The 9,433-nt window shown below is 35.7% G+C and overlaps 1 long non-coding RNA gene across 2 annotated transcripts; it reads right to left on the bottom strand.

The window, feature by feature from the left end:
* Window positions 1-6,601: 6,601 nt before the first annotated feature.
* On the bottom strand, window positions 6,602-8,655 carry LOC111887323 (uncharacterized). 2 transcript variants are annotated; one of them, XR_006183636.2, is made up of 4 exons: window positions 8,498-8,655; window positions 8,202-8,356; window positions 7,135-7,193; window positions 6,602-7,046 (listed from the first exon to the last, which is right to left on the bottom strand). It is a non-coding gene; the product is annotated as an uncharacterized LOC111887323 (long non-coding RNA). The 2 variants fall into 2 exon arrangements; XR_006183635.2 differs by having other exon boundaries at window positions 8,202-8,353; window positions 8,498-8,654.
* Between the last annotated feature and the right edge of the window lie 778 nt (window positions 8,656-9,433).

Raw genomic sequence — 9,433 nt, 5'->3', positions numbered from 1 at the left:
TGAAGAAGATAGATCCTCCCTCTCAACTGAAGCATCGTGATGTGGAGGTTCGTTTGGACTTGATCCTCCTTCGTTCTTTCGATTGGCAGCATCTTCGAAGAGTTGTTTCAGTTGATCTACTTTGTTGTCTGCTGCACTGACTTCCGAGAGAGTAGCCTTCTCTGGTTCATCGAATAACTCGACAAACTTCTCAAATAGGTTTGCGATCGAGGCTGTGACTTGGCCTGTTTGAGAAAAGATTTCTCCAACTGTGTCTTCGTTGGCCTTTAGCTTTTTGACATAGCTATCATCAAAAGTCACGTAATAAATCTCTTCTATTTTTCTCGAGTGCTTGTTTAATGCCCTTTACGCTTTAGAAGTGAGAGAATAGCCCAGAAATATCCCTTCGTCGGCTTTGACATCGAACTTGTTACAATGTTCTTTAGAATTGAAGATGAAGCACCGTGATCCGAACACATGGAAAAATTTGACATTTGGCTTCCTGTTGTTGATGATCTCATAAGGAGTGAGAGTGAATCGCTTATTGAGATATGACCTGTTCTGCGTAAAACAAGCTGCAGCAATAGCATCAGCCCAAAAATATAAAGGTAAAGAAGCAAAACTTAGCATGGTTCGGGCCGCCTCACACAAAGATCGGTTTCGTCTTTCGACAGTCCCGTTTTGTTGAGGGGTGTAGGGAGCTGAGAAGTAGTGACTGGTTCCTTTTTCGGCCAAGAAATCTTCGAATTCTTTATTTTTGAACTCCAGCCCATTGTCGTTTCTGATGTTGCGAACGACTTTCGCCAGCTGCACTTCAACTTGCTTGATAAACATCTTTAGCTTGAGAGCTGCTTCAGATTTGTGCTTCAGAAAGAACACCCATGTAAAACGTGAAAAGTCATCAATAATGACAAGAATATACTTGCTACCACCGATGCTTTTGATAGATGATGGACCACACAAATCAATGTGAATTAACTCTAGTGGTTCAACAACTTTAGTGTTTACAATCGATGGGTGACTTTGACGACTCTGCTTCCCCATTTCACACACAGCACATAAATGTTCTCGATCATACTTGAGCAATGGAAGACCTCGAACATGACCTCCGGTGACAAGTTTGTTGATATCCTTGAAGTTGAGATGAGAGAGCCTTCGGTGCCACAACCAGCTTTCGTCAGATTATGCTTTGGATAAGAGACAGATAGCTGGATTTCCTTTGATGGGTTTGAGATTCAGGGGAAACATTTCGCCTTTGCGCTCTGATTTGAGAATAACTCTTTTCGTTTTCTTTTGTATTATTTCCGAACCCTCATCGTTGAATGAGACCTTGAGACCGGTACCTCCAACAAGCTGAGATACACTGATGAGGTTGTGCTGTAGTCCTTCAACGTATGCGACCTTTCTAATCGTAAAATCTATATTTGTTATCATTCCATAGCCTTCTATTGTGCCGAATGAGTTGTTCCCGAACTTGACATTTCCACCGTTTGAAAGAGACCGAAATTCCCTCAGCTCTTCCTTCCTTCCTGTCATGTGACGTGAGCAGCCATTGTCAATATACCATTCTTCGTCGAACTGCTCGTCACTGATAACCTGCAAAAATCAAGCAGATTTAGGAACCCAAAGTTTCTTGGGTCCACGTGAGCCTTTCACAGGTACATGAATAGTAAGAGAGATGTCAACAAGATATGTTCTTTTTATTAACGTTGTTTCATTTTTCTTTTTAATGGTGAAAACCTTAATTTTATTGGGATTTGTTGTTGTCGGTTTGGATTCTGGTTTAGGTATTTGGACTTTGGGATGATTTTGATCTGTCTTGACTGATGAAACCTTCGATTTTCCTTTCAGATCTGTTGAAGATTTTGGTTTTTGAGTGTGAACAAAATTGAATTTTGAATGAGGTTGAGAGGAATTAGAAGAATTAGAAGAAGTAGAACGAGAGAATTTAGACTGAGATGTTTTCTTGACTTGAGGTTCTAAGTGACCCTTTTGTTTTTGATCATTAGTGGGACCGAACCTAGAACTTTGGTCGCTTTTGCTCTCGGACCCGAACCTATGCTTTCGGTAGCTTGTGTTCTCTGAACCGAACCTTTGCCTTCGGTTGTCATATTTTTCAGAACCGAACTTGTCCTTTCGGTTGTTATGATCCTCAGAACCGAACCTCTCCTTTCGGTTGTTATTACTTTCTTGCGATCTAACAGTACTTTTATCTGACTTCAAATTTCTGTCATGATAAGAGAAATGGGTGTTTTGAGATTGCCAAAACTGTTTTCGTTCAGAGAGATTCTTCTTGTATCTCTGATTCCTTTTCTGTTTTTGATTCTTCACTTGCTTAGCTGTCGATGGATATTCGCTTTTTGCTTTTGCTTTTTGTCAGCTGGTTCACTTTGAACTGATGATGTTTCGCTTGAAGGAGTGACTTCTTTTGCAGAAACTCCTTTTTCTTCAGGAACATCTTTTGTACCACTAGTACTTGGCACGTCGAAGTTATCAGGCTTGTTCAAAGGCTCTGGCACATATCTGCCTTTGGTTTTCAATGGACGTCCTTTCTGACAGACCAACGGTTTCGTCAGCATTGTCGATAGGGGCGGACCAGAAGAAATCATCACAACATCAGCATTATCTTCGTTTACAATGGCTGTGAGTTCGGCTGTCTGATGTTTGGTTACACCTGTGACCTTATACACCTGATTTGGAGTCGTCCTTACCTTTTGGTATACAACAGCCTTTTCTTCAAGGATCAGGTACTTTTGTTGGGACAGACGAGCAAACTCCACAGAATTTTCTGAAATAAGATTTTTGTGGTTTGCGGGTTCGCTCTTGACAAACTCAGAACAGTCAACTTCATCCTCTACAGAAATTTCATTCATATCATCGTCCTCATTAAGCTCAGATGCATTTTCAACATCAATTTTATTTTCTTAGCTCAAGTTGGTATTCAATGAGTCAAACTTTTGTATGGTTTCGGTCCTTAGTTTCAGTTTATCATTTTCATCCAAAAGATTTTTCAGCGTGTGCTTATGGTCGTTGGACTTTATGAAAGGTTCGATTTTGTCTAGACTATACATATATGTCGTATTTACATCCTCAGACGAAACTACACTTTCGTAATTATATGCTTCAGCGTCAATTTCATCCTCCTTAAACTCAAGGAAGGGCAAAATCATGCGATGAATTTTCTGCTCTATTTCACAGTTCAAATGAAGTTGAGTGATATTAGTATAAAGACGCTTAGCAATTAAACAAAACACATTTCTCTGTTTCAAAAGTTTCAAATTGTCTCTTTGTAAATAAATATTTAAATCCTTGGATTTGATTAACTCCGACTCCTTCAGCTATATTCACATCTTCTGTTCATCACTCTTTGAAGACACCCTGCTTATTTGGTCAGTTAGGTTAGAATTGGTGACCCGTGTTTGAGTTAAACTGCTGTCTAGATGAGAGATTCTTGAATTTACATTTTTTAATTCTTTTTCACAGTGGACACAACCGCTCTCCACTCAGATCTAAGACCGTTTAAAAACGTAACATTTTGTTCAATCAACTTCCTTTCAATATCGTGTTTAATCATCTTACTGAGAAGATGATTGAAGCGATCGAACGTCTGAGTAACAGTTTCTTCAGGATTCTGCTTAAATTCACCAAACTCAAACAAAAGTAAGGTTTGAATGGAATGCTCGAGATCTTCGTCTGTGGAATATAGCTCTCGCAGCCTATCCCATATTTCTTTAGCAGTGTTGCACGAACTCACTAGCCTGAAAGTATCAGATTGAAGAGCGAATCCGATTAGTCTCAATGCTTTAATATTGCACTGAAATTTATCCTTTTCGTCTTGGGCAATATCTTTTACGTCTTTCAACAGATCATTATACTCTTTCTGAGTTTTAATGATTCTTGACGTTGCTGAATGAGCGAATAGTCCAGACACGATTGCTTCCCAAATAAGATATCCATTGTCTTCAAATCCAATGACATAATCTTCAAAGTGATGTGCCCAGACTTCGTAATCATGGGTGTAAAGGATGGGAATCTTCGTCGTTGATCCAATGCTATTTGAGATGTGAATGGGATTTGATTGTGACTCGTCCATGCTTGATCGAATAACCTGTTTGAAAGATCAGACTTATAATATATTAAATTAGGGCAAAACAAATAAATGCTGAGTGACATCAATTATGGGATGACGGCTCAATAAATATTAGTTAATGCGGAATAACCCTAATCGCAACCTTTTTCACAGAAAAGATGTGTATGAATTACACAGCCTCCTGCTCTGATACCAATTGATAAGTTATAAAACAAACTTGAAGATCGATTAGATCTTTGTAACAGGTATTGCGATGAACACAAAAACAATAATTAACACAAGTGTGGATCAAAATATGTCGAATGATTAGATCAAACAATCCTCAGCAGAGCTCGACTAAGAACTTTCGTTGTAGAGGATTTAGGGTTACAAGAACGATAACAATAAACTTGCTGAAATAAATCTCTGATCGTTCTATTCTATCGTTTTTTTCTAAGATGCATGCAAGCACCTTTATTTATACTAAACCCTACTAAACTCACGGATGGACAGGCCCATACCGGAGATACAAAATGGACTAGCTAACGAGCCTAATAGACGCAACACTTTATACAAAACACGACCCAACACAATTCATTGGAAGAATCGATATGCAACACATTATTTACTAAGTTGTCTACAACCATCACAGTTTCATATACACCATTACTAGGTAATGCTTTAAAATAAAATACACCATTGTAAAAAGCGTTAATAGCACCAATTTCATTATCAAATGAAAAACTAAATCCTTGTTTATACAAACCATGAAAGGAAATAATATTTCTCGTCATAGGACTTCTGGAGTTCAGTTGTCATAGCAGCCAACATGATACAAGACACCTTGGTGGCATCCTTCTCATGAGTCCTAAACTCAGCAATCTCCTGAGGAGTAGCAGAAGACTCATTGATTTCCTTATGCTCCTTGTCTAGGACATATTCCTTATCCTTATAGCGAGTGACAATCCTAATGTTCCTAATCCAGTTATTGAAATTAGTTGCATCAAAGATGACTCTCCCACAAAGGTTCATGAGAGAGAGAATGAGCTAGTAGGGTTTGAGCCAGAAGCAGTGTTGGAAGACATCTGAAAAGAAAGGACAAAGTTTAGATTAGATAATAGTCCTTAATATAACACCCAAATGAAATATTAAGGCTAGGACCTAACACAATATTTTACAATTTGGAAGAGGGATGCCGTAATCCAACTTGCAAAATATTTGAAAGTAGGTAAATAACGAATTTACCAATTTCCACCATGAAAAATGAAATAGATTACTAAGTTTTAATTCGATTGAAACTCCTAGATCCTTTGAGATTCATTGAACTATTCAATAGCATGTTTAAATCTCAACTATGCCCTTCAAGTTTGTGATTGGGATACCAAGGATCACAAACAAGGTGTGAATAACTATGCAACTTCACTTGGTACACTTGATGTCATTTATCACCTAATCGATGTGTCGGTTAACCACACACGCTCCATCGATCTATGAAAAACATTAAGCTACCTTTGCCACCCTTACTAGTCCAAGTTAATGTGTCGGTTAACCACACATGCTCCATTAACGACTTAGCAAGGTGCAAAGTGTAATTTCATGGATTAACATCAATTTCACATTTTCCTAAAGTAACTAAGATTGAATATTTTAATAAAACATTTAGTTACTTTATAATTATCATTATACTTTTAACGAGAATTAATGTCCTATCCTACCCATTCGGCTAACGACCCTCCACCAGTCAAGGAAGCGGTGGGTGAGAGTGGACACCCGTTAAACCACCATTTTATAGACAGTAACCTTATACCCCCTTATGGACCAGCTTAGTGAATGAGGTCTACTAACGGTAAGACTGACTTGACCTTATACACACACACACTCATATATATATATATATATATATATATATATATATATATATATATATATATATATATATATATATATATATATATATATATATATATATATATATATACACACACACTACTAAAAAAAACACGCCTTTTCTGAGGGACAATTTCCTTGGAAATTCCTAGGAAACCGGTGTTTCCGAGGAAATACCGAGGAAAAGTTGTGCGTAGGTAAAACCCTCCTAAGAAACTTTTTGTAAGGGATTTCCGAGGAATATTGCGAGGCATTTCCGAGGAGATATGTTTTGTCGGTAGTTCCGAGGAATTTTCTAGGCTATATGTTTTTGAGAAGTTTCCTAGGAAATGTATTTCCAATGAATTTCTTAGGAATTATTTTTCCGAGGAATTTTCTAGTAAATATATTTCCGAGGAATTTCTTAGGAAATATATTTCCGAGACATTTCCTTGTACAATACTTTTCTGAGGAATTTCCTAGGAAGTATTTATTCTGGCAGTTTTTGCAACAGTTTTTTAGTGACACTTTTATAATAGATTTTTCTAGGCATTTCCGAGGAAACCTGAGTTTTAAAAAAAAAATCAAAATGAACACACGAAACAAAATTTTTTTCTGACCAAAATATAGAAAAAAAAATCTAATACAAATGACCAAATTTTGTTTGAAGTTTATATACAAACACGGTAAACATAAATCCAAAATATTATCCATTACAATACAACTTCTAAACAAAGGTTTAAAAACAAACATAATATAAATGTCTAAACATAAAATAATATAATTGTTTTAAACAGTAATGGTGTTTACAACAATAATATAAGGATAATTAGGTGGATTGCAAGCTTGTTGCATGGATCAATCTTACAGCTCCACCAAGAAGTCCATTGTTATTCAAAACCAAAAGAGTTGAAATTTATTTGTCATTATGAGTGAAACGTTTCAAAAGTTAGAAAAACCATACCATGTGTAGCATTGCTTTCTGTATAGGTAACCAAACTGTATTTTTTGACGGTAATGGAATCTTCTATTACATTCCCTTCGCCATTCCATCATACCAAAAAGACACTAAAATTATTAATGGACAACATGAAGTTGGCGCTTAGTTATTCATCTTCATTTCTTGTTGTATCTGTCAGCATGAGAAGATCATAAACAAACAAAATTATAAGGGTCGTGTGCAGGTCCTAAAAAATGAACACCATAAACAGCAAGAATACCATTTTGTGTATATTAAAACTTGCAAGCTTTTGATAGTAATCTGCTCTCCATTTGTAGTCTGTTGAGATTTGAAATAAAAAAAGAAGATGATTTAGAATTTGAAAACATATTAAAAACAATTTACAAGAAAACCATATAAATTGCAGATAAGGAAACAAAAGCAATTCAAATAATAAATATGGAATATAAGATATTTAATCAAACAACGACTTTAGTTAAAAGAAGCAAGAAATTTAATAAAAAGAAAAAACACGATGTTGTCATATATGTATAAAAGCCTAATTTAATCTAACTCTACCTGTTAGCAAAACCTATAATCTTTGAAAATTATAAGTTTAAAGAGGGTGTTTCAACAAATATTAGCAAAACATCAATAATGTAGGAATAAAGCAGGAGTAAGGAAATTGCTAGAAGAAACCATGAACTTGTTAAGTGGTCTGATGGTTGCAATGGACAATCGCCCCTACAGTTAACAAAAAAGACAATTTGAGTAAGCCTTTACAATTAACCATTTTAGAAGGAATTGTCTCAATACTCCAAAAAGGTCTAGCCATAGACAAAAAATCACAACATGAAGGGAGAAGCAACACATCAGTAATGTAGGAACAAACCTCTACTAAGGAGACTACAAAGGTATTAGAGCTAGGAATAGAACTTATTAAAGTTCAAATAATCAGATACATATAACATAACATAACCTGTTACGATTGTTGTTGGTCATAGCAATAGAAGCAGGACAAATCAATGATCGTAGGAGCAAAATCAAGAAAATTTTACTAAAACACCCACCTTACTGAAAAAATCAACCCAATACTGCTCCAATTCCTAAACATCTTCCTGAAATATCTAATTCCTCTCTCACTGCCATCTCCACTATGTGAACATTATAAGGACTTATACAAACACAAGTTCTTTGAGGAATAAACTCAAACAGTTGGTATCCACAATACAAAATGTTAGGATAAACCTGTTTCTAGATACCAAATACAAAGTGTAACTGATTTGATGCTCAGGAAAGAGCATTAGGATTTAGGGTAAACAAAAGAAAAAATGGCAGAAACCAAACCTGGCGTTGGGAGGCAGTAACGATGCTGACAGAGGGAGGCGACAAGGGAGTTGGCGGTGACACATAGGAAGATGAAGTCACATAAGAAGAGATTGGAGAACAAAGTCGTTGACCGGACATTGACCGGCTAGTGGTGAAGGGTTGCAGATCGACTGCTGCACCAAAACGCCTTCAATGGTGAGTTGTGGTGTGGCGGTGAGGGCCGGCTAGGTCAACGAGAGAGAGAGAGAGAGAGAGAGAGGGAGAGAGAGGGGGAGAGAACGAGATGAGAGATATCAGAGAGAGTGCTTGTGTACCTTACTCCAGTGTGAGTGATCAACGTGACTGGAAGACGAAGAGAAGGATTGACTAGTGAGAGATCGGATTGCATAATGGTGGCACAGATTTTGAGGATAAACCTAAAACCAGGAAGCGAAGAATTTAGGGGGGGGGGGGGGGGAGGAACTGAAAATGGTTGAATTTTTTAGAATGCGACTTTTAGGATTTAAATTTGTCAAATTTTTTAGACATTTCCTAAGGTCCTCGGAAATACCGAGAAAATACCAAGGAAATGGAAACATTTGTTTGTGAATATCTTTTAAAACATTTATATAACTTTATCATTAACTTCAATTAAAATTATTATCACAAACATTATTTAGAATATTATCAAGGAAATCAAATACTTTTTTTTCGTTTATTTAAATAACACCATCATAAGGATTATTTTTAGTATATATATATATATATATATATATATATATATATATATATATATATATATAATAATTTCATATCCAAATATGTGTTGAAAAATTTAGATTACGATATAAATAGTTGAAAAAATAATAAATAATATTCAGTTTCCTCAGAAATGTGTAGGAAGTAATTTCCTCGGAAATGTGTAGGAACTTCCAGAGTGATTTCCTAGGAAATAAATTCTTTTCTCATTTTTCGGTGTTCAAACGCCATTTTTTTAGTTTCTTTTTTTTGTTCAACTTTGTTATAAACAAAATACTTTTAGCTTACCAAGTTATACTTATTATCCACATACACACAAAAATAAATATAAAATGAAAATGAATGTTTTGAGTAATAGATTATGAAGGTGTAAACGCATGCATGTACATATATATTGTATTTAACCGAGTAAGATAAAATTATTTAATGTATAACAAAGTTGTATTAAGTATGGAATGAAAAAAAAAACAACGTTTAAACCCCGAAAAACAAAAAACAAGTTTTAGTCCTAG

Source organism: Lactuca sativa, chromosome 5 (assembly GCF_002870075.4).
Source record: "Lactuca sativa cultivar Salinas chromosome 5, Lsat_Salinas_v11, whole genome shotgun sequence".
NCBI classification, from domain to species: Eukaryota; Viridiplantae; Streptophyta; class Magnoliopsida; order Asterales; family Asteraceae; genus Lactuca; species Lactuca sativa.
This window is presented reverse-complemented; position numbering and strand designations above follow the sequence as displayed.